The sequence below is a fragment of the Triticum urartu genome, chromosome 6, assembly GCF_003073215.2.
Source record: "Triticum urartu cultivar G1812 chromosome 6, Tu2.1, whole genome shotgun sequence".
Lineage (NCBI taxonomy): Eukaryota > Viridiplantae > Streptophyta > Magnoliopsida > Poales > Poaceae > Triticum > Triticum urartu.
Genome location: NC_053027.1, coordinates 8,261,268 through 8,283,404, shown reverse-complemented (window position 1 = coordinate 8,283,404; position 22,137 = coordinate 8,261,268). Strand labels below are relative to the sequence as shown.

Sequence of the window (22,137 nt, the reverse complement as noted above, 5' to 3'; positions counted from 1 at the left end):
AACGATAAAGAATTGCCCGACAGTACATACGCAGCAAAGAAGGTCGTATGCCCTCTAGGATTGGAGGTGGAGAAGATACATGCATGCCCTAATGACTGCATCCTCTACCGCGGGGCATACAAGGATCTGAACGCATGCCCGGTATGCGGTGCGTTGCGGTATAAGATCAGACGAGATGACCCTGGTGATGTTGACGGCGAACCCCTTAGGAAGAGGGTTCCTGCGAAGGTGATGTGGTATGCTCCTATAATACCACGGTTGAAACGTCTGTTCAGAAACGAAGAGCATGCCAAGTTGATGCGATGTCACAGTGAGAACCGAAAGAAAGATGGGAAGTTGAGAGCACCCGCTGACGGGTCGCAGTGGAGAAAAATCGAGAGAAAGTACTGGGATGAGTTTGCAAAGGACCCAAGGAATGTATCGTTTGCTTTAAGCGCGGATGGCATTAATCCTTTCGGGGAGCAGAGCAGCAATCACAGCACCTGGCCCGTGACTCTATGTATGTATAACCTTCCTCCTTGGATGTGCATGAAGCGGAAGTTCATTATGATGCCAGTTCTCATCCAAGGCCCTAAGCAACCCGGCAACGAAATTGATGTGTACCTAAGGCCATTAGTTGAAGAACTTTTACAGCTGTGGAATGGAAACGGTGTACGTACGTGGGATGAGCATAGACATGAGGAATTTAACCTTAAGGCGTTGCTGTTCGTGACCATCAACGATTGGCCCGCTCTCAGTAACCTTTCAGGACAGACAAACAAAAGATACCACGCATGCACGCACTGTTTAGATGACACTGAAAGTATATACCTGGACAAATGCAGGAAGAATGTGTACCTGGGCCATCGTCGATTTCTTCCGACCAACCATCAATGTCGAAAGAAAGGCAAGCATTTCAAAGGCGAGGCAGATCACCGGAAGAAGCCCGCCATGCGCACCGGTGTTCACGTGCTTGCTATGGTCAATGATTTACACTACGTAATCTTTGGAAAGGGTCCCGGTGGACTAGCTGTTCCGAATGACGCTGAGGGACACGCACCCATGTGGAAGAAGAAATCTATATTTTGGGACCTACCCTACTGGAAAGACCTAGAGGTCCGCTCCTCAATCGACGTGATGCACGTGACGAAGAACCTTTGCGTGAACCTGCTAGGCTTCTTGGGCGTGTATGGGAAGACAAAAGATACACCCGAGGCACGAGAGGACCTGCAACGTTTGCACGAAAAAGGCGGCATGCCTCCGAAGCAGTATAAAGGTCCTGCCAGCTACGCTCTTACGAAAGAAGAGAAAGAAATCTTCTTTGAATGCCTGCTCAGTATGAAGGTCACGACTGGCTTCTCGTCGAATATAAAGGGAATAATAAATATGCCAGAGAAAAAGTTTCAGAACCTAAAGTCTCATGACTGCCACGTGATTATGACACAACTGCTTCTGGTTGCATTGAGGGGGCTTCTACCGGAAAACGTTCGATTAGCCATTGTGAAGCTATGTGCATTCCTCAATGCAATCTCTCAGAAGGTGATCGATCCAGAAATCGTACCAAGGCTAAGGAGTGATGTGGCGCAATGTCTTGTCAGTTTCGAGCTGGTGTTCCCACCATCCTTCTTCAATATCATGACGCACGTCCTAGTTCATCTAGTCGACGAGATTGTCATCCTGGGGCCCGTATTTCTACACAATATGTTCCCTTTTGAGAGGTTCATGGGAGGCCTAAAGAAATATGTCCGTAACCGCACTAGGCCAGAAGGAAGCATCTCCATGGGCCATCAAACAGAGGATGTTATCGGGTTTTGTGTTGACTTCATTCCTGGCCTTAACAAGATAGGTCTCCCTAAATCGCGGTATGAGGGGAGACTGACTGGAAAAGGCACTCTGGGAAGAGACTCAATAATATGCAGGGACGGATATTCTTGGTCTCAAGCACACTACACAGTTCTACAGAACTCTACCTTGGTGACCCCGTATGTCGATGAACACAAGAACAGTCTGCGCTCCAAACACCCGGAGAAGTGCGACGACTGGATTACATGTGAACACATCAGGACTTTCAGCAGTTGGTTGGAAACACGTCTCAGAGGTGACAACACTGTTTGTGATGAGTTGTACTTGTTGTCCAGGGGACCATCTTTGACTGTATTGACTTACAAAGGATACGAGATAAATGGGAATACATTTTACACGATCGCCCAAGATCAAAAGAGCACCAACCAAAACAGCGGTGTCCGCTTTGATGCAGCAACCGAGAGCGGAAAGGGCACATATTATGGTTACATAGTGGACATATGGGAACTTGACTACGGACCTGATTTTAAGGTCCCTTTGTTTAAGTGCAAATGGGTCAATCTGTTAGGCGGCGGGGTACAGGTAGACCCACAGTACGGAATGACAACAGTGGATCTGAAAAATCTTGGGTACACTGACGAACCGTTCGTCCTAGCCAATGATGTGGCACAGGTTATCTATGTGAAGGACATGTCTACCAAACCGAGAAAAAGAAAAGATAAGGAAGCGAATACATCATACGATGAGCCAAAGCGCCACATAGTTCTTTCAGGAAAAAGGGACATCCTGGGAGTGGACGGCAAGACAGACATGTCTGAAGATTATGAAAAGTTTCATGAAATTCCTCCCTTCAATGTCAAGGCTGATCCAAGCATCCTGATAAACAATGAAGATTATCCATGGTTACGGCGCAATAAGCAAATGAGACAAGCGAAGAAAAAGTGAAGACTTTCTCCCGCAATAAGAAATGCTATGTGGGTGAAATTATGATACCATCCCAACTTTCAACTTTTTCAGAGTTCATTTGAAATGCTTTCATGTCTTATGGTTCGAAACTTTGATACTTCAAAAGTGATTGTCCATTTTGTACACGAAGTGCATCAAGTTTTTGTCGTAACCCTCTCTACTTTTTGGAACATGCTATGTGGGTGAAATGATGATACCATGCCAACTTTCAACCTTTTCAGAGTTCATTTTGAAATGCTTTCCAATTTCAGAGTCATTTAGCTCAAAGAATGAATTAATAGCAAACAGAATGAACTACAAAACTTTTATGAAAATAAAAACAATCAATTAAAATATTATGTTATGATCAACTAAAATAAAACTATAATATTCTTCAATAGCAAAAAGAATATAATTTGTGTGACCTAAAATCAATAGTAAAGTTATTCTAATTTTAAATAGAAATAAACTAGTGATTCACAAACTAGTGATTCATAAAAATAAATAGCAAAGAAGAAAAAAATTCTAATTTTATAGTAAAGTTATTCATAAACTAGTGATTCACACAAATTTTTAAAAATTCAAATTTAAACTATTTAAAATTTAAAACTAATGGCACTAACAGAAAGTTTATAATTTTTGTGACCTAAAAGCAAAAAGAAATCACTAAAAAACTGTAAGTATTTAGTTTTAAGTAGAAATAAAAAATAAATAGAAAAAAAATTCTAATTTTATAGTAAAGTTATTCATAAACTAGTGATTCACACAAATTTTTAAAAATTCAAATTTAAACTATTTAAAATTTAAAACTAATGGCACTAACAGAAAATTTATAATTTTTGTGACCTAAAAGCAAAAAGAAATCACTAAAAAACTATAAGTATTTAGTTTTAAGTAGAAATAAAAAAATAAAAAACCAAAAAAATATAGAAATAAAAAAGAAAAAACCAAAAAAAATGCCACCTACTGGGCCTCCACGGCCTGAATACGACTAGAAACCCTACATGGGCCAGGATTCAGGCCCGCAGAAGGCCCAATAGGCCCACAGGCAAAGCAGTGTCAAATTAGGCCCATAGACCTGCTATTCAGAGGAGTTCGAGAGGGTGGAGGCAGCAGAGCTTATAAACCAGTGCCGGCCGCTGTCAACTAGCGATGTGGGACTAAACTTATGGGCGCGGGCAGCACAAGGGCATTGGTCCCGGTTGGTGGCACCAACCGGGACTAAAGGGGGCATTGGTCCCGGTTGGTGGCACCAGCCGTGACCATTGCCCCCCTTTAGTCCCGGTTGGTGCCACCAACCGGGACCAATGGGCTTCGCTTCCCGCCCTTTGGGCTGCTGAAAAGGGGCCATTGGTCCCGGTTCGTGGCTGCAACCGGGACTAAAGGGTGGCATTGGTCCCGGTTGGTGCCATGAACCGGGACCAATGCCTTTTTTATATAAGCAAAGACTTAGCGTTTTTTCAGATTTCATCGCCAGTTCCCCGCCCCGACGACGCTGCCAGGCTTCCCGAGCTCGCCCCGACGACGCCGTCAGGCTGCCCGTGCTCGCCGTCGCCCCGCGCCCTGCCCCGTGCTCGCCGTCGCCCTGCCCCTGCCCCGTCCCGCCCCCGCGCGCCGGCGCCCTCGCCGCCCCCGCCGTCGCCTCGAGCTACCCTACTACGGGCTCGCCGTCGCCGCCCCGTGCTCGCCGTCGCCCAGCCCCAGCCCCGTCCCGCCCCCGCGCGCCGGCGCCCTCGCCTGCCCCCGCGCTGTGAGCCGCCGCCCGTCTCTGTTTTTTTATTTTTATTACTTTAATTTTTTTGTTCATATGTGATGTATATGTGTATGTGGCTATAATGTATATGTGTATGTGAACAATGAATTAGGCAAATGTTTGTATTAATTATTGTTTTTTAGAAAAAATAGGATTGTTTTTCTGTTCATAGGATTTTTTTTGGTGATATTAATTATTGTAAATAGGATTGGTGGCTAAAATAGGATTGTTTTTGGTGATATTTTTTTGGTGGCTAAAATAGGATTGTTTTTCTGTTCATAGAAAAAATATGTGTATGTGGCTATAATGTATATGTGGCTATAAGATTGTTTTTTAGAAAAAATAGGATTTTTTTTTCTGTTCATAGATTTTTTTGGTGATATTAATTATTGTAAATATGAAAATGTTTGTATATTCATATGAACAATGAATTAGGCAATACTACTTCTTGTATTTTTAAGAAGGAAGAAGAAGAAAAAGAATGAGAGGAAAAAGGAAATAAGAAGAGGAAGAAAGGAGAAGAAGAGGGGAGAGGAAGAAGAGGAGAAATAAATAAGAAGAAGAAAAAAGAAGAAAAAGAAGAGGAGAAGAAGAAATGAATAGAGGAGAAGAAGAGAAAAATAGAATATATATTCTATTTTCTCTTTTCTCCTCTATTCCTTTCTTCTTCTCCTCTTTTTTTTCTTTTTTTTTCTTCGACACGTGGGGGGGGGTCGAGAATTCCGGACATTCATGAGAGAGGCGAGGAAGAAGGGGAAGAAGAGGGAGAAGAAGAGGAGAGGAAGAAGAGAAAGTCTTCTCCTCTATTCTTTCTTCTATTCTTTTTTCTTCTTCTTCTTCCTCTTTATTTTATCGGGAACGAGGGTCGTCGAGAGGTCGAGGAGCGGTAGAGGAGAAACCCTAAATAGAAAGTATCGTCGGTGTGAGATACATGTACCGTCAGTGTCGGACACTACACCCACATCCCACAAGTGTCCGACACCGAAGGCCACATGTATCTCACACCCACGATACTTGCTAGCTATTTAGGGTTTCCTCTACCGAAAAGAAGAGGAGAAATAAATAAGAAGAAGAAAAAAGAAGAAAAAGAAGAGGAGAAGAAGAAAGGAATAGTGGAGAAGAAGAGAAAATAGAATATTCTATTTTCTCTTTCTTCTCCACTATTCCTTTCTTCTTCTCCTCTTTTTTTTTCTTCTTTTCTTCTTCTTCTTCTTCTTCTTCTTCTTCTTATTAGCCGGAAGTAGAGAGAGGTTTCCTAGTGTCAAAGTATTGAAGAAATCCATGCCTTCATCATTAGCCGGAAGTAACCAGGGCATGTTGGTACGAAGTTCTGCAAAGTTATTCTGGAATGGAGTCCCGGATAGAATAATCCGCTTTTTGGTACGAATTCAGCAAAGGCCTTCCAAATAGCGATATTCGGAAGGCTCTTGCTGAACTTTGTACCAAAAAGCGAATTATCCTATCTGGGACTCCGTTCCAGAACAACTTTGAAGAGCTTCGTACCATCATGCACATGTTACTTTCGCCTAATGATGAAGACATGGTTTTGTTGAATCCTTTGACACTAGGCAACCTCCCGACCCCTCGGCGATCCTCTCGAACATGATGTAGTGTCGTCGTTGTCGATATATACCCCCTCCCGATAGCTTACTATGATTAGGTAGCTAGTTCTACGTTTGGCACTAATATATCCATCTGTCATGTTTGAATAATAATTGCCATGTTGTAAATATTTGTAGAAACTATGGACACCGCCCTAGACGAAGCAACAAAAGAAGCGTTGTTGAGGGACATAATCGCAGAAGGAAGTGATGCCATCTCGTTGTTTCTCAACGAAACCGATGGTCTGGAAGGAGAGGGTGAACAAGCTGGCTACGGTGACCTAACGCCGGTGCAAGAAGAAGAACATGAGGACGGCTCCGGTGACCCAATGCCGGTGCAAGAAGGAGACCGTGATGACGGCTCCGGTGACCGAACCGAGTCTGGCCAGGTATATATATTAGTTAAGCCTATGCTGACTAGCTGATTGATGCATTCATTGTTTTGGTATGTACACATATTAATTAAGTCTTTGTTCTTCTTTCTAGCCCTCCGAATCGAGCACAACTTCGGCAAAGAGACGAGGCCCGAAGAAAAAGTTGAGCGCGGATGAAAAGTTTGAGATCATAGCAATTGCGCCCGACGGCCAACCTATTGAACCCCTCCGGACAAAGAGCGCATTTGTTGCTCAGTGTGGGGTTCTGGTTAGGGACAAGATCCCGATAAGCATCCAGCAATGGTTTAAGCCAGCTACAGAAGACCCTGAGGTGTCTTATGTCAATGATATGCAGAAAAATGATCTTTGGACTGAGCTGAAGTCAAATTTCACCCTACCGCCTGAGGATAATCCAAAGAACCCAGTTAAAGAGAAATTAATCAAGTCTTTTGCTCTGAAGAGGATGGCAGAACTATTCAGGAGGTGGAAGAAAGAGCTGAATAAGTTTGTCGAAAATAACGAGACACCAGAATTCAAGGGCAGATATGAGAAGATCAGAGATCACTGGCCCGCATTTGTGGCCCACAAGACATCAGAAAAGAGTAAGAAGATGTCGGCGACAAACAAGCAAAATGCTGCGAAGAAGAAGCTTCACCATCGCACGGGGTCAGGTGGCTACCTCGTAGCCCGGCCTAAGTGGTCCAAGAGTGAGAATGATCTGGTTCATAAAGGGATCGAACCAGAGACAAATAACTGGCCAGACCGTTGCCGGACTTGGTTCTTCGGGGCTGGCGGAACCCTGGACCCTGAAACAGGGAAGTGCATTTGGACGAACGATCAAATGGACATACCAGTCAGTAAGCTTAAGCAGTATATCGAAGCAGCGCATGAAGGGACGTTCTTTCCAGACAGAGAGAACAACGAGCTCACAATGGCCCTCGGGAATCCTGAGCACCCTGGACGGACACGAGGCACGCTAGGCTCCGTTCCGTGGAAGGTTGGGTTTCCGGACGCAGGCGGTTACAAATCCCATGAGAGGAGGAAAAAAGTGCAGCAGACCCAAATGCAGGCGCTGAAAGCAAGGGTGGACGCGATAGAGGAACGAGAAGCAAATCGCAGCAAACGTACTGCCGAAGCCTCCCCCGAAGCTACCCCGCCATCTCAGCGCAGAAGCAGCGTGGCTTCCACCGAGCTGCTTCAGCCGGAGCATGCCTTGACGGCTCCTGCCAGCTATCCCGTGGATGCTATCACGGAGTCTCAAAATTGCCACCTTATGACGCAATGGATGAATTTGAAGGTCAAGGCGGCTGTTGGCTCTGTTTTTCCTACTGAACCCGGCGCAACTTTTCACTGCCGGCCGATTCCAGAAGGATATGCTAGGGTGATGGTGGATGAGATAACTGAGGGATTTGAGGAACTCCAGCTTGACCACCCTACCGGTGAAGGGGAGACTCGGCTGGGGTCTGCTCTGAAGACTCCATGCCTATGGCGGAAGGAGCTCATCAACCTTCCGAACTAGATGCCGCCTCCTCCTCCTCCTCCGACGAGTCAGGGCACTCCGCCTCCACCGCCTCCTCCTCCTCCGGCGAGTGATGATCAGGGCCCTCGGCCGGCTCCTTCTCCGGCGCGTGGCGGCACTCCGCCTCCTTCTCCGCCTGCGCCGACGCGCCCGAGCAGCCAGCCTCCTCCTTCTCCGCCTCGTCAGCAAGGGCGGAAGAGACCTGCCGCCGCTCCAGCTGCTCCGGCGCGTCGTAGTCCTTCTCCTCCGCCGCTTAAGCAAGTAAAGAAGACAACCGCTACGTCTGCTCGGTCGGCGTCTAGCAGTACAACCAGAGGCGGGAGGACATACAGATTCGGTCCTTCTCTGAAGACTCCAGAGAAGTTACCATACGAGAGGACCCAGGAGGAGAACGCCGAGATCGCGCGAGAAGAAGTGAAGAAATTCTTTGAAGGGGTGAAAGCAAAGAAACATCCACCTCCGGAGGAGAAGGTAGATCGGGTGAAAGTGAAGCGCACTCTGGCTGCCCTGGCAAAACCACCGAAGTCTGATTCGCCGAAAGGAAACTATGACCGCATTATTGGAAAGGAATTTGCCGAAGCGGAGCGGTCGGGAAGTACTGTCAGTGATCAAAGGCTGAAACAACGACGAGCTGGGAAACAAATTGCCCAGCTCGGCGAACAAGCGAAGCAATCGTGCCCCCCGCTCAAGGTGCCTAGCCACAACGTCGATAATGATCTGAGGATGGTGCCCGGTTATAGCAATCTTGCAGATTACCTGCCCGACGAAGTACATTATGAACCCATGGACGTGCAGATACAAAGATACGAGTACGGGAAGCCTCTCGTCAAAGATGAAAGATCTCTATCAACGATGATGCGAAGATTGCATGATTGGTACTTGAAAATCTGCAAAGACTCTGGGGGGAGGAGTACTTTGTATGCGAGAGTTAAACCGGAGCATGACCTCGTTGGAATTGATCTGTTACCTGTTCCATTTGAGGAGTTCTATCAGTTCTTCAATCAATTGGCCCTCGATAAAGCAACTGTCACCTGCTACTGTCTGTAAGTACTACTACTTCTGTCATTAAGTTTCTCTATATAGCTTAGCTCTTTCATTGCATGTATTTATAATCATCCTCACTATATTATGCAGATTGAAGATCATCGAATTGAAGAAAAGACAAGTCGGTGATATTGGGTTCATTAACACATATCTCATAGATGCAACTCAGGTTAAATTTCATGCCGCAGAAACCGAGGCCAGCATGCTTGAATCGTTGATAATAAATCAAAACAAAGATATAATACTCTTTCCTTACAACTTCAAGTGAGTGTTACTGTCTTGTGCGTATTCGGTTTCCCTTATATATTAGTCAAGGTTATAGTAATGTAATTGATGAGTTATGCATGCGTGTGCAGTTTCCACTATATTCTCCTACATATTAAGCTTGAGCAGGGACTAGTAACCGTCTTAGACTCAAGACGAAAAGATCCCAAGGACTATGCAGACATGACTCAAATACTCGAGAAGTAAATTAAATCGATCATTATCCACCATATCAGCAACTTTGTTCATTTCCTGATATATCAAGTAATTGTTTTCTTTGTCCGGCAGGGTTTGGAGAAAATTCACCAGAAAAGCTCCGGGACTGCCGAAGGAGCTGCAATTTAGACACCTGAAAGTAAGTACTAGCTATAGTAGCATTTTAAGCGCATCTACTAGTCATTCAAGCGCTAGTTTCATCAATACCATTTGGCATTCTTGCTTATCAGTTTGATTAACCTCTATTTCTTGTAAAGTGGTTGTGGCAGCAACAAGGGAATGATTTCTGTGGTTACTATGTTTGCGAGTCCATCCGCCACACGACCTGTGAGCGGGGCTACACTGACGAACAATATGCAGTACGTAAATAACAACATTCACAATTTTATTTTATTACCATCATTTGTGTTGAGTTTCATTCATTCATATATATATATATGTATTGACCCCCTTCTTTAAATTAGATGTTTCGGAAGCGGGATGAACTCCTAGCACCAGCTCGCATGCGAGGAATTCAAGAGGAATTGGCGGCATTCTTTCTTGACCACGTGATCCCTGAAGACGGAGAATTCTATGCGAACCCTGAGTCCGTATGATTATATTTGTAAGAGATAATTATTGTATATATGTAGCCGGTAGTGTCAGATAGATATACGAGAACTTGTTGTTCGACCAATCTCTCGGAGAAGGAGAGGTGGTCGATATCACTTCTCTCTGTATATATGCATATATGTTCATGACGATCTTCTGTTTCCTTCGTTTGCTTACTAGCTAGCTAGCGTGTCTAGTCCTCTCTATATACGTATGTATAGTATGTAGCGTCGACCAAGCACAGACATAACAGAGGACAGTTCTCTCTATTAATTATAACTAGCTAACACAATATATGAAACACCTACATTAACCCCCCAAAAACCCCAACCCCCCCCCCCCCATTTCAAAAAAAACAAAAACCCCAGCCACAGAAGTGCTGACGCGTGGATGCCTATTGGTCCCGGTTGGTGCCACCAACCGGGACCAAAGGGTCTCCTGGCTGGGCTCTGCGCACTGCCCACGTGGAGGGCCTTTAGTCCCGGTTCTGGATTGAACCGGGACTAAAGGGGGGAGGTATTAGTACCGACACTTTAGTCCCGGTTCCTGAACCGGGACTAAAGGCCCTTACGAACCGGGACTATAGGCCCTTTTTCTACCAGTGCATACACTACTAGGGAAAACCTTATACACAGAATCTTAGCAGCAGCGCGGTCTAAAAACAGGCGCTACTGCTAATTAGCAATAGCGAGCTTCAGAAAAGAGCGCTACTACTATAATTGCCACGGTGTTGCCTCCAGGCTAGATATCGTAGTAGCGCCCTTTCCGTGGACGCGCTACTGCTAAAGAACTTAGTAGCAGCGGTTTTCCTCAAAACTCGCTACTGCTAAGTATCACCGCAATTAATTAAGTTTAGTCCCATACTGCTAAGCGAACAAGGTGTTTACCACCTTAAATATGTTGTTTCTCAACCTATCTCGAGCACTTGGTCTTCATTGAACTATATGTGTATGATTTGTGGTTGCAATATGAATCCTCGCCTGACCTATACAGGTACAGTGAGGATTCATGTTGACTATTTAGATTATACACAAAAAGATCAATGATGACCAATGTATATTTTTGATGTTTTTACATTGCTTAGACTTATAGCGTTTTTTTAGGACAAAGCATTACTGATATTGGGATAAACAAAAGAAATAACTGCTTCCATTAGCAGTAGCGGTTTTCCCTAAAACGCGCTATAGATAAGTTAGCTATAGCGCGTTTTCCATATGAGCGCTACTACTAGTTCGAGTTAACCAACCCCCCCCCCCCCGAATCAAAATTTCACTAAGTCCTCCTCCCCCCCGGCCTGTTCCCCTACTCCTGTCGCCGCCGCCCGAGCCCGAGCGCGCCTGCCCTCACCGCCGCCGCCGCCGCCCGCCCTCAACCTCACCGCCGCCGCTCTCGACCACACTGTCGCCGCCCTCGACCTCACCGCCACCGCCCTCGATCGAGCCCGCCGCCCTCGACCGAGCCCGCCGCCCAGGACCGCCGCCTCCCGATCCCGAGCCCGCCCTCGCCGCCCCTCCATCGCCAAGCACCTCCCCGCCACCGTCTCTCCCTCTGTAAGCCCCCGACCCCTCCCCCACCCCCTCTCTCTTTGCTTAGTTAGTAGATGATTTTAGTAGTAGTAGATGTTAATTTAGGGTTCATAGATAATGATTTTTAGAAGTAGTGGATATTAATTACTAGTAGTGATGGTAAACTAGTTGTATAATTAGCAGTAGTAGATGTTAATTAGTAGTAGATGTAGTAGTTAGATGTTAATTAGTAGTAGTAGATGTGCTAGTTTCTTTCTATTTATAGTAAGTTTATATTTAGTAAGAACGAGTTGAATTAATAGAACTAGTTTAGTTTTAGTTGAACTAGTTAAGTTTTAGTTGAACTAGTATAGTAAGTAAATTAATAACTAGTTGGACTACTTCATTTTTAGAAAGAACTAGTTTTTTTTCTTTTTATACTAAGTTTATATTTAGTAAGAACTAGTTGAATTAATAGAACTAGTTGAATTAATAGAACTAGTTGAACATGCCATATTTGTTGTTATTTTTTAGTTTAAGCAATTATTTCATGTTTTGGTTACACCTCCGAGTGGCCTATGTTTTGCCGGAGTGTTGATTAATTTCCGTTTTGGCAAATTTCAGGCGCTCGATATGTCCTTTTTTAGCAAAGGTCATGCCGGATTTTTCCGTGAATTCTGGCATGACTTGTGCTAGAATATGTACAAGTTTAATCTTTGAATTATGAACGTAGGAAATGTCGTACTCGGACGACGACAGTCTCCCGGGGGAGTGCAGCTGGTGCCACGATGATCGAGGTATGTGCGACAGGTTCGTTGAGCTGGATGAAGATCGGCGCTTCAGCATTAAGCTCGAGGAGACCTTCGGTGTTGAAACGGTACGCAACAACGACAAGTGTTTTTTTCGTAATTAAGCATGACTTCAACTATTTCAACGTCTAATTTTTATCTTTTACAATTCGACTAGCTTATCCCATGCCATGCAAGACGCTATGTCTTGGAGAGGATGGGTTTTGAAGACCATGAAAATTATGAAACAAAGAAAATACACCTAATAACCCATCATGATATCGATTTTGAAGTAAATCTGTACAATTCTCAGAGCGTAATCCATTTTGGTTGCCAAAATTGGGAAGCACTTTGCAAAATGTATGGTTTTTATGAGGGTATGATTGTCACCATGGATCTTGGTAATCCTGACATCGAGCAAGACAATATGGACATTTGGGTCCTTGTTGATACGCTTCCGATTCTACCGCAATGTGAGTTTCTCAAACATAGTTATTAACTAATTTATATTGTTTAATTTAAAATAGTTGACAGCTTATTTCCATTGACAGCTTATTTTGAATCTTCAAAGCATGTGCAGAAGATGGTAGACAAAACCCACTACACTGATGGCTCCGAATTAACTTATAAGGAGAAAAGTCATCTGATTGCTTATTGTACTTTTTTTGAGAATTACAATACCTATTATCGAACTCCTCCAAATTATGGTGAATACGTGCCACTAGTGCACGCGTTGAACCACGATAACTTCAATGGAGATACCCTGGTAAGATTTTTTACTATTACGACATCCATGCATCTTTTGCATACTTCTAAAACTAGTACATCATTGCTAACTACGAAGTTATTACTATGTTTTTCAACAGAAAATCCCGATGGATTGTGTGCCTCATCTGATGTATCAGAATGGTCGCCTTGCAGTTATGAACATACAGCCAGGTGAATCTAAGGAGCTCACCTGTGCATATCGGATTTCTAAAAGCGATGAACACATGCTAATCAAAGAATGGAAAAAATGTTTGGACATTTGCAAGGAGGTTCTTGGAAGTAACATTAAGCGAAAGGCAAGAATTGGAGACAGGATAATCTCCATTCTCCATAATCGAGAGTCAGGGGCTATCTTGTTTTTTGCTATTTTATCTTAGAGAATATAGTAGGTCCTAAGAGAATGTAGTAGGTCATATGAGGTATAATATGTTTATTATGTGATACAATGTGTTAGAGTTGATGATGTGAGGAGTACTTGTGATTACGACTAGTGACCAATTTGCTATGTGATGTCTCATTGATGAAAATGATGATCTTGAGGAGGTGTTATATGACAATGATGTATTATGATGATAAGTTGTTAATGATATGATGATGATGATATTTATTATATCATTGGGTGAAAGAACCGGGGATTAGTTTCAAGTGGATGTCCATCCACTTGAAACTAGTCTACACGGTTCTTTCACCCTGTGATGTAGTAACTCATTATGATGTAAAAACAATTTCTAAATTCCAGTTGTATGAAAACTTGTGTAAAGGTGTATGAATACAACATGAAATAAAAAAGAAATAAAATACGAAATAATAGTAGCAGCGCGGGCAGGGAGAAGGGCTACTACTAATTACCAGTAGCACTCCTCCTGGAACTCGTTACTACCAAGTCGATTTAGCAGTAGCGTGGGTGGAGGCACGCTACTGCTATTCGTTAGCTGTAGCGCCTTATCAGTAGCGCATAACCCCGCGCTACTGATAGGTCTAAAACCTGCACTGCTACTAGGGTTTTCCCTAGTAGTGATATTGCACTTTAGTGGCGCACAGAAATAAAAACACCAGTGGCGCATTATTTAAAAGTGCGCCATTAGTAACCCAGAGCATAAGGTACGCATGGTCCTTTGGAGTAACAGCAGTGGCGCACTTCTGGGCTTAGTAATGGCGCACTTTAGCTGCGCCATTAGTGTCTCGGATAGTAATGGCGTAGCAGGTGGTGCGGCACTGTTATGTAGATTAACAGTGACACACCAGGCGTGCGCCATTAATAGCCAAAATAGGTGCGCCACTAACAGCCTTTTTTCTAGTAGTGATGGCAAGGACTCCTCGAGGCACTTCATTCAATGGTTGTAGATGTGCAATTTGCATATCTAACGGATAATTTATGATGTTTTATAAGGATTAACGTGAAGGCTTGGTCGGAGCATCCAATTAGTATTTTAGTTACCGGACTGGACGTTGAGCTTGAAGGTGATGAAGTTGCCGATGTTGTTGAGGCTGTGGATGGAGGGGACGGCGGGGAAGAGGAAGATGCGACGTCAGAGTGGGCGGCCGGCAGCACGAAGGGAAACACGGACATGGCAGCAGGAGCAGTGGCTGGTGGAGCAGTAGCTATGGGGGCAGGAGCAGTCGCCGGTGGAGCAGTAGCTATGGGGGCTGGGAGTCCGGAAGAGGGGAGTGCCGGAGAGGGAGGCGGAGCGGAGGAGCTCGTGAGGCCACCGGAAGAGTCGTCGGTGGCCATGGAGGGTAGGTCGTAGGAAGGGTTGCTCTGGTGCCAAGTTGGATTATGGAAACACTGCGTGATCACATTCCATTGCCCACGAAGGGGTCATATACAGAGTACCGAGAATAACTGCCCGAGCTATACGAGGGCATGCACATCGTGTGCTACATGATAGGAGAGATCGTGAGCCTAACTGCGGAGGACTCGGTCCTCACGTTGCACAAGTGCCGTTAGTCTTCCAACATTGAGAGTGGACTCTGAAATATATCCTCGTGGATTGCTTTTCTCCTTACTTTCCAGATCGCCCACATGGTCACTACCATCTCAGTGAAAATCTCATGAGATAGTGTCGAGTTCAGCAAGAACAGCCAGTACCTTGCATTCAAAGCATGATTTGCACACATATGTCCAACCATCTCCTCTGTAGCGAGCTACCACACACTTCTTGCCAACATGCATTCAAATAGAGCGTGCTTCCAATTGTCTTCAGATGAACATATTGCACAAACAAAAGATGTTGCCATATGACGGTGATGCAACACATCTGAGGTAGGCATCGAGTTCTGCCCCAACCTCCACAAGAAATTCTTGATCTTAGATGGCACTGTAATGTTTCAAAGCTTCGTCCAGTTTCGTTCCTCAATGCTAGTGCCAGACTGGCCTTGAACATTCTCTAACCAATTCTCCCTCTGAATCTTTGTTTTGATCAATATCTTATAAATTGAACTGACCGAAAATCTTCCACGACGGTCAGAAGGAATAGAGAAGGATGTTGGTGGAATTGATTGTTTATTGCTTGAGCCTCGTGGGCGCATATATAGGGGTACAATGACCAACTTGAAGTACAAGACAGGGTAGAGTAAGATCCTACGCTATAATCATAATACTCAACATCGTCGCTTACTTGCGGGTCCCAGACTGCGACGTCTTCAACTCCTACACACCTTCAGCCTCATGGGATTCAGTTTCGTCAGGTACACGTGATGCTACATTACAGTAAACAGCGTGCCAAGGCGTGCCTTTTCTTCTAGTATGTACTACGTTACATATGTATCTCAGCTCGGACTGTTCATCGGTCACCATCTGGCTTGGCGTGTTTGCGACAAATCTGACATGAGCCGCAGCAACACTCGTCTACGAGGCAGCAACAACACAAAGCAGCAAGGCTGTAGTTTGCAGGGCAAACACAGAGCACGTTAGATTAGTACAGAACTAATGTAGAGCAAAGAAATATGACGGGGCTCCTTTTTATTACCATGCTTTGAGGAAGCCCGTCTTCCGTTTTGGCCTATGTTGAGCCGCGGGAGATCGATCGTAATACCCTGCATGTACGCGTTGCCGTTTCACGCATGACAGCATGAGCAAACAATAGGAGAAAAAAATGTAGTGCAAGGAAGACACGCAAACATATATTCGTTTATCTATCATGCGTGGAATTATAGTAACATATAAGTGGCGGTTAATTTCAAAAATAAAATAAAATAAAATAAGTGGTGGTTACCAGAGCTTTTCGGGTACAAGTACATGTTAGTTTCTCAAAAGAAACATAACATGTTGGTCAGTGGCCTTGACTTTGAACACAACTGCATGTCATATGTTGTAAGCTATCTAAAAAAATGGACTTTGAACTCGAATTCAGATGGCCCTCTTAGAAAAAAGGTATATAGATGACTATGTATACCATGGAGAAGTGAACCGGACGGTCTTCGGAGAGTATAAATAGCGGCTGCAAACCACAGATCAAGTAGAATGCTATATTGCCGTGGCCCGTGGATTAGCGCATCTCCAAGGCGGACCCTCAAACCTCCCGCAAGCATCCGGACCGTGCTGTCTAGACGCAGTTTGTCATCTATCGCGGTTCTGTATCGGTCCATTGAGCGGTCTGGACCACGTTTTTCCAGTAAATTGGAGATAAACGTGGGGAACCTTGGCGGGAGTCCGGAAATCCACATGATGAACCAAAAGTCACCACGTGTCCTCTCTTCCTCCGGATGGCGAATAGCTGCGGCTAATCTTTTTTTGCTTTGGCGGAGACTACTATTAATCATGCAAGTGTTTGGCGGAAGGTGTACATTAGTGAGCTTAATTGATTATTTTAGTAACCCACAATTGAACGGAAGGTATTTTGGCGAAAGGTGTGCATGTGAACAGAAAGTGTTTGGCGGAAGGTGTATATTAGTGAGCTTAATGGATTATTTTACTAACACACAATGGAATGAAAAGTATTTTTGGCGGAAGGTGTGTATGTGAATGGAAGCTGTTTGGCGGAAGGCACGATTGGATGGCCGGCTCCCGCATCAGCGTTTGGACATTGGTCTTGACTGAATTTCGGACAAAACCGAGGGAATTTGCGGGTCACCGTTGAAGATGCCCTTACAACTTTTAGTGATGCTTAAAGCGTCTAAAATATTATGTGCGCCGCTGTTGGCAGCTCATCCATCAAAAGCTGCAGCGCAGGAAACGAATAATTAAAGCTCCTCGTTATCTCTTTGCTTCCTTTTAATTGTGCCATTCTTTTTGACATTTCGGATTATTCCTGTCTTTAACTTCAAGGAAATGGAAGATCATACGAACTCTATCTTTGCCTGCTGTTGCTATTAGCATTTATGTGCTAGTGCTAGAGATCGATGTTGTTGGGCTTGCGCCATGTTGTAATGTGAACGGCACAAGTCAGCAGCTTTTCTTTCTTTTTTTGAAAAGAGAGTTTCCTCTCTGATTTCTGTTAGAAAGCCAATCCCCAGCGAATGCTCGCCGGGGGACATGGTATTTGCAAACCCCCCAATGGCAGTTTATGTGTATTGGTTAGGCTGCGGTTAACATTTTACAAAACTATCATGGCAATTTGTTTAAATTGTGGATTTTTCTTCTTTTGCAAAAAAGTGTCACCGTCGAATGCAAATCTTATGGTTATGTGGGCGTTTGCTGGGACCCCACCCCCAGCAAGCGTTTGTAAGATATCTATTCTGTTTCTGTTAACAGAAACCAGTGTTCCACTACAACAAAAGGAAAGGGAAATATCCAAGCACAACGGCCACCTAGAGCAAGAAAACACAAGGAAGCAGACACAAGTCGGTAACAGGTCCCTCTCCACAAATTAGGGGCCCTGTGCCGGGGACCTTTTATTTTGTTCCAAAAAATCATGTTACTAAGAATACATGATTTCTAAGCTTATCAAGATAAGAAAAGTTGACAGAACCTAAAAATTTGAACGAGCACATATCTTGAAAATCTTTGGTGTGTGAGCAACTACGTCCAAAAATATTTTTCCCATCCATGTGAAGTCTAACCTTCGATTGTAGAGCATAAATAATATATTAGTTATCATCATATATCTTATATCTTATATTTACTAATTAGAGGCACCATACGAGGCTCCACGCTAATTCTAGAGTAAGATCAATAATTACCATAGGATTATTAAATATACGACTATGATCAAATGTAATATGTATGGTCCATAAATAACAATCCTATTAGATTACAGTAAAAAAAACGTGTGCACTAGCAGTTTCCAAAGTAAACACGCTACGTCCTACAACAAAGAAAAAAAGAAAGCCTATACAACAAGTCTCTAATAGGTCCCCTTATAAAAAACACGTCTCAATATAGATTAATGAAACTGGCTTGATGTTAATTTACCAGCGAGGTAATCCACACGTATATGTGCATAGGAAACGGTAATAGTACAGAATGACTGCGTACAAGTGATTCATGATATATATATTTTTTGCCCAACAAATAACGTTAATTTGGACTACAAATAAACAAGTTTTTTATGATATACTCTCCAGAAAATGTCAATCTTTACTCTCTTTACGAGTATAATAATACAGTGCATGGTTTTGTCGATTGTTTTCTCCATTGCCTCCCTTGATCGCCAACTTCTTCTCACTTGCATGCCCCTGACGTTCCATAAAAGTGTTCAAGATTTTCATCCGGAACAAAAATTGAGACAATAAATGCAAAATATGCCTAATAAAAATTATAAGTACGCAATTTGAAAAGTACATATATCTTAATTTTGATTACGAGCTATATATAATGCAATATATATTTTCTAACTTTCATAATGACCAATAGAAACCCCTTTTTACTGGGTCTTTCAAATGGCATAGATAAACCGCACCCACATTTCAGTATAATATTTCAAATTTGTTATTTCTCAGTCCACTAAGCAAATGTTATTTCTGAGCCGACCGAGTTGCAAAATAAAAAAGAGATTAAGTCATAGTGTGCATTTTTAGGTACAAAGATGTGTAACATCCATTTGCGGAAGTTGAAGACTAAAATAGCACATAATTTCAAATTTTGTGACCAGCTATTTATTCTTTTAATAAAGAAACAAAACTTCTGATAATTTAACGATAAATAAGAATTTATATATTCACTAAAGAACGCAAACTGACACAGTATATAGTATTTTATGCCAATGGGTAAAGAGTAATAGACTGAACTGCTTTGAGGGAAGAACTATATTTTTTTAATTACCACACAGCAAAAACCAAATTTCTATTATCTCAAATTGATAAAACTAACTAGGACTAAATTTACAGTCAATAGAAATGTACAAATTTACCAAAATGTTACTAAATTTTTACCATTCTATTTTTCAATAATGTATCATTTTCTACAATAAATTTCCAAAATTATACTATTTTTGGTTTTTTCCATATTACTACCATGAATTAGGTATTATTTCCTCATTTTGTATTTATGTACGTTCAAATTGTGTACAGTCAAATTAGGTATCATTTTGTATTTATGTACGTTCATTCAAAGCTCAGTGTACATAAATACAAAAAGTGACTGCGATTTTGATAAGTGCACTTATAGAAACAGTCAACAATATTGTGACCGATTATTCTTTTTCCAGGGTACATAAATACAAAGTTTTTGACTCAAAGTCATTAGCCCGTGCAGGTGCACGGGTTGATGAGTAGTTCTATCTAAATACAATGATGAAATGCTGTAATTTATAAATTACTCCCTCCGTCCACAAACATAATACGTGTTGACTATTTCAATACAGACGACATATGAAATAAAATAAGTGGACAAACAAATACACAATACCACAGTTTTAACATAACAGAGTATTTTTGAAGTATTAGAATACTGTGGACCAGTTTGGCAAGAGCTTGCATGCATCGACGTAATATTAACTAGGTAGCCGTTTGAACCAGGTGCAAACGGTGCGTTGCTAGCTACAAACTGATGAACGGGGCACAGTGCACCGGCGTGCACAAACTAGCAGGACCATGCACTAACTGAACCGAACGGCCAAGCTAAACGCACCATGCACAAGCTCAGTGTATACTTACCAAAGTACACCAAATAGGTGTAACTACCATAACACCGATCACACCGCGTCGCACCTCGCGGCGGAGCTTCGCGTTGACGGGAGTGGCTTGGTTTTCTTTCGCGTCTTGGAGCACCAGGAGCTAACGCTCGGCCTTCGTCCGCGTTCGCCGTCAAGGTTGTTGTCGCAGCCACTAATAGAAAAAGGGCCTTCAGTCCCGGTTCATAAGGGTCTTTAGTCCCGGTTCTGGAACCGGGACTAAAATGTCGGTACTAATGCCTCTCCCCATGTGGAGCTTCACCTTTAGTCCCGGTTCATAACATCAACCGGGACTAAAGGAAATTTTATGATTTTTTTTGAAATTTTTTTTGAAATTTTTTTGATTTTTTTTTATTTTCAAATTTCTGAATTATTTTAACCTCTAGTCTGTAATCACCACCCCTCATCACTTCTCAATTTATACTATAATCACCCCTCATCAATCCAAATCATCTAACTTCCCGAACGGTCACCCATCCTCCCACTCCCACAGCCTGAGCACGCTTAACTTCCGGGTTCTATTCTCCCTCGCTCCAAGTCTGCACTTGTTGTTTTCCTGACAATACTGAGATGTCAATCCTATTAACCTTCAGGAATTTTGCTTGAGCATGAAGTGACACATTTCATAGTTTTATTTTGAAACTATTGTTTTAAAAAACAATAATTATTTAGTAACACTAATATTTCTTGAATAATTAGTTTGACCATTGTTTGACCACAGTTTGACCAGATTTGACCAAAATTGAAATAACAAAAATAATTATTTAGTAACACTAATATTCTAGAATAATTAGTTTGACCATTGTTTGACCACAGTTTGCCCATCGTTTGAATATTTTTTGATTTTTTCCACTCTAGATCTTAAAAGCCCCGTTACTTTTTTTCTATTAGGTTTTTGAGGATTTTGAAAATGTTTAATGGGGTTCCCCCCATTAAATTTGGATGTAACTTTTCGAGTAGATGATTTTTCATATAAAAAACTTTTTCATCCGAGTTAGTATGCAAAAGTTATGCCCATTTTTACAAATTTCAGAGAGATTTTGCAAATAAAGTCAAAATTCACATTTGCAAATTTTCCCAACAACTAAACCACATATCACATGGGAAACTTATTTTCTTTTATTTTTTTGACATTTCCATCATTTTCTTTTATTTTTTTTAAAACTGAAAAGGCGATGGGGGGGGGGGGGGGGAGGGTAGAGTTTGAAAATGAGACCTTTAGTACCGGTTCGTGGCACGAACTGAGACTAAAGGTCTCATCCCCATTAGTCCCGGTTCGTGCCTCAAACCGGGACTAAAGGTCTAATCTTTAGTCCCGGTTTGAGGCACGAACCGGGACCAATGGTTGTGGGCCAGGAGCGAGGCCCATTGGTCCCGGTTCATCCCACCAACCGGGACCAAAAGGTCTAGATGAACCGGGACCAATGGCCCACGTGGCCCGGCCGGCCCCCTGAGCTCACGAACCGGGACCAATGCCCCCATTGGTCCCGGTTTTGGACTGAACCGGGACTAATGGGGTTACCCGGCTTGGACCAAAGCCCCCTTTTCTACTAGTGAGCCTGCTCCTTCCCATCAACTACGGTACTCTCCCTATACGCGCCACACTGAACTGCCTATCCTTGATTTGTCCATGGGTGCCCGATCAAGACGAGCTTGTGGCGGCTTGAAGCTACCGAAGAGAACGATCGGCTCGTTCTTTCGCATGCTCTGTTTTAAAAAAGAGGTCCAGGGTTTCTTTTTACGCAGAGAAAATACCATCGTATTAGAAAAACTGTAGTATTGAAACCACAGTTTTGTGTGGTTGTCAAACAGCTCAAAGTAAATAAAATCATGGTAATCCTAAAAACTGTAGTATTTTTGAAATACTTAGAAAATACTGAGCTATCCCCGCAAACAAAACAAATACAGTAAAACATGTCTATACACTCACTCATA

General features: G+C 43.0%; 1 long non-coding RNA gene across 1 annotated transcript; it reads right to left on the bottom strand.

Annotated features, from left to right (window-relative positions):
* Positions 1 to 15,636: 15,636 nt before the first annotated feature.
* LOC125514456 lies at positions 15,637 to 16,604 on the bottom strand. The gene is made up of 3 exons (XR_007286451.1): positions 16,366 to 16,604; positions 16,120 to 16,186; positions 15,637 to 16,030 (listed from the first exon to the last, which is right to left on the bottom strand). It is a non-coding gene; the product is annotated as an uncharacterized LOC125514456 (long non-coding RNA).
* Positions 16,605 to 22,137: the final 5,533 nt, after the last annotated feature.